The sequence below is a fragment of the Muntiacus reevesi genome, chromosome 9 (assembly GCF_963930625.1).
Source record: "Muntiacus reevesi chromosome 9, mMunRee1.1, whole genome shotgun sequence".
Lineage (NCBI taxonomy): Eukaryota > Metazoa > Chordata > Mammalia > Artiodactyla > Cervidae > Muntiacus > Muntiacus reevesi.
The window spans coordinates 13,767,066-13,770,431 of record NC_089257.1 but is presented as its reverse complement, the minus strand read 5'-3'; the positions used below and the strand labels follow the sequence as shown (position 1 = coordinate 13,770,431).

At 42.7% G+C, this 3,366-nt stretch overlaps 1 pseudogene; it reads left to right on the top strand.

Annotated features, from left to right (window-relative positions):
- The first annotated feature begins 686 nt into the window (after window positions 1-686).
- On the top strand, window positions 687-1,668 carry LOC136175703 (olfactory receptor 4C5-like; annotated as a pseudogene).
- The last annotated feature ends 1,698 nt before the right edge of the window (window positions 1,669-3,366 follow it).

Below are 3,366 nucleotides of genomic sequence, written 5' to 3'. Positions count from 1 at the left end.
GGAATACTGGAGTGTGTTGCCATTTCTTTCTCCAGGGGATCTTCCCTAGCAAGGGATTGAGCCAGGGTCTCCTGCATTGCAGGTGAATTCTTTACCACCTGAGCCACCAGGGACGCCCTCAGTGATACTTTGTTAAGAAGTATACCTTAAGTAAAGAAGCTATACCTTACTGGGGCCTTAAGCGTTCATTCCGTTCAGTTTTTTCTGAGGTGTAATTACATCATCCCTAATTTTGAGTTAAGTTTACCTGATGTTGTATATTCACCCTGAAACAAGTTAAAAGTAAGAATAATAAATTCTGCAGCACCCCAACAGCACAAGTGACTAGAGAAGGGACACAGGGGGAAAATTCTCAGGAACTCAAGCCTCTGCTCCTTCGTAAGGGTCCTCTTCTTATTCCTCTTTTCCTACAGGAGAAAATACATGAGCATTCTTGGGGGAATACCCATCAATGTACACTTGTAGGAAGATGACTGGAATGTCAACAGTGATAAAACTGCATTTGTGTGCACGAATGTGTATGTGCATGTGTGGGTGAGTGGGGGTGTGTGTGAGAGAGAGAGAAGACAGTTACGTGTTCATTTTGTGGCCAATAATAATATGGCCCAACTTTAGTCTTGGGTTTATCTGCCTAATGTTTTTCTTACAGAAAATAATTCTGAGAAAACTTACTGCGATTGGTCTAAATTGATCCTCACAATTGCGATCCCTGTGCTATTCTCAGGGAAATCAGTTATCTGAACTCCAGACTGGATTCTGGGAGCAAATGAACAATGTGACAGAATTCCTCCTGCTTGGCCTGACACAGAGCCCGGAGGTACAGAAGCCCCTGTTTGCTCTGTTTACCCTCCTCTGCTTTCTCACTGTGACAGTCGCCACTAGCAGAGCCTCAGGTTCCCCCATGTATTTTTTCCTGTCTTTCTTGTCCTTCAGAGACTGCTGCTGCTCTTCTACCATGGCCCCCAAAATGATACTTGCCTTACTTGCTCAAAAGAAAGCCATCTCCTTCAGCGGGTGTATGACTCAGCTCTTTGCAGAGCACTTCTTTGGAGGAGTTGAGATCCTCTTGCTCATGGTGAGGGCCTGTGACCGCCACGTGGCCATCTGCAAGCCCGTGCAGCACACCATCTCAGTGAACAGGCAAGTGCGTGGCGTCCTGGTGACCACGGCCTGGGCCGGAGGATTTCTTCACGCTCTGCTTCAGATTATTTTCAGAGTCTGGTTGTCCTTCTGTGGCCCCAGCGTCACTGACCATTTCATCTGCGACCTTTTCCCTCTGCTGAACTCTCCTGCACCGCCACTCACGCCTTTGGTCTTTTTGCTGCTGCCAACAGGGTGCTGATGTGCATGCTCATCTTTTCCATTCTTATCCCCTCCTGTGTTCTCATCCTTTGCTCCTAAGAACATGCAGCACTGCAGAACAGCAGAAAGCTCCCTCCACTTGCGCTTCCCATGTTGCCGTAGGGGTCCTGTTCTTTGTAGCCTGTATGTTTATGTACCTTCGGCCCATGATCACCTTCCCTATTGATAAAGCGCCGGCTGTGCTTTATACCATGGTAACACCCTTGTTAAACCTTTAATCTACACCCTCAGAAACTCAGAGGTGAAAATGCCATGAAGACGCTCTGGAGCCAAAGAGTAACCTTGGGTAATAATTTTTGTGAGTAGAGAAGATAAAATTTATTCATATCTTAAGAAAAGAGTGACTAATAGAAAGGATAATGATTCTGAAGTTAAAATATGTGACTTTAAGTATATTATTCACCCCCTTGCTTTCTGGAATCTTTAATGGTTCATCTTTCATAAAACATCAAGATTTGATTAAATGATGACTAAACTCTTCAATTAGAAACTTCTTTGCTTCTATAAATTACTACTAATCAAGGGATGTTGTTTTTTTTTTTTAAGTTACTTTTTAATTTTATTTTTTCAGGGTTTTTGTTTTTTTTCTTTTTTGCTACACTGAGTCTTCGTTGCAGCACGCGGGCTTTCTCTGGTAGCAGTGAGCGAGGGCATCTCTCTAGTTGAGGTGCTCGGGCTTCTCACCGCAGCTGCTTCTCTAATTTCAGAGCATGGGCTCTAGGTGTCAGGGCTTCAGCAGTCATGGTGGTGGGCTTCTGCAGTTGTGGCTCACAAGTTTAGTTGCTTCTCAGCATGTGGGATCTTCCCAGATCAGAGACTGAACCGTATCCCCTTCAATGACAGGTGGATTCTTCACTGGACCACCAGGGAAGCCCTCAAAGGGGCATTGTTAATCACCTTAAAGAATCACAGAGGCTGGAAAAACTTTGAGTTACTGTTTTCAGTAGAACGGTTCTCTGTAAAGCTTCAGATATACATTACATAACCAATAGGCCAAATAATTAAAATAAGTCCTAACAACCACAATATTTAAATAAACAATAAGTCCTAACAACCACATATGTTTTTTTCAAATGAATAGTTTTAGTACTGTAGTCAAGGTAGAGTTATTATTGTGAGAGATGATGACCAGTGAGAAATGAATGAGTTTTGAGAAATGAGAGGGACATAAAGGCAGGACTCATTCCAAAATTAGTACCAAGTGTTGCACAATTCCAGGGGCACCCTTTATAGTGTAATCTGGGCTCTTATCAAAATGAATTATTATCTATGTCTAAAGCCAAGAAGGGATTTAAAATTCTTCCAGGCACAGCTGTACAGCTATCTTGCACACAATTTCCCAGGCAGAGTTTTGTGGAGCACTGTTTTTGTAAAAGATATCCAAATAGCTTTGGGGGGACTGATTTGTGCTTTAGCTAATGGATAGAAAAGTATCCTATACAAACAAAAATTAAGTTGGTGATAGGTAAGTAGTCAAGTCAGAAAGCATGCACATTCAAATTTGAATGGAAAATTTTAGACCAATTATAAACCAATGAGATGGAAAATAATTTGAGATATAGACACAGTGCAAGTTTAAAGGAAATAACCCCAATAAAAGAAAGAGATCCAAATTGGGGCCAGGACTCAAGTTTTGCAAATCCATCAAAGTTACGTCTACCTTCAGAAGGACTTGAATTAACCCAAATGACTCCACAGGCATACCTAAGGTGTTCATTGCATATACATTAATCTTCAATGGTTTAGTAAGTAATTTATTCTAAATGGGAGACACTCAGTCATGTCTGACTCTGACTCCATGGACTGCAGTCCGCCAGACTCCTCTGTCCATGGGATTTTCCAGTCTAGAATACTGGAGTAGGTTGCCATTCCCTTCCCCAGGGGATATTCCTGACCTAGTGATTGAACCCATGTCTCTCTGTCTCCTGCGTTGGCAGGTGGACTCTTTACCACGGCACCATCTGGGAAACCCCTGAAATGGGAGATTGTTTTCTTTTCAAGTGT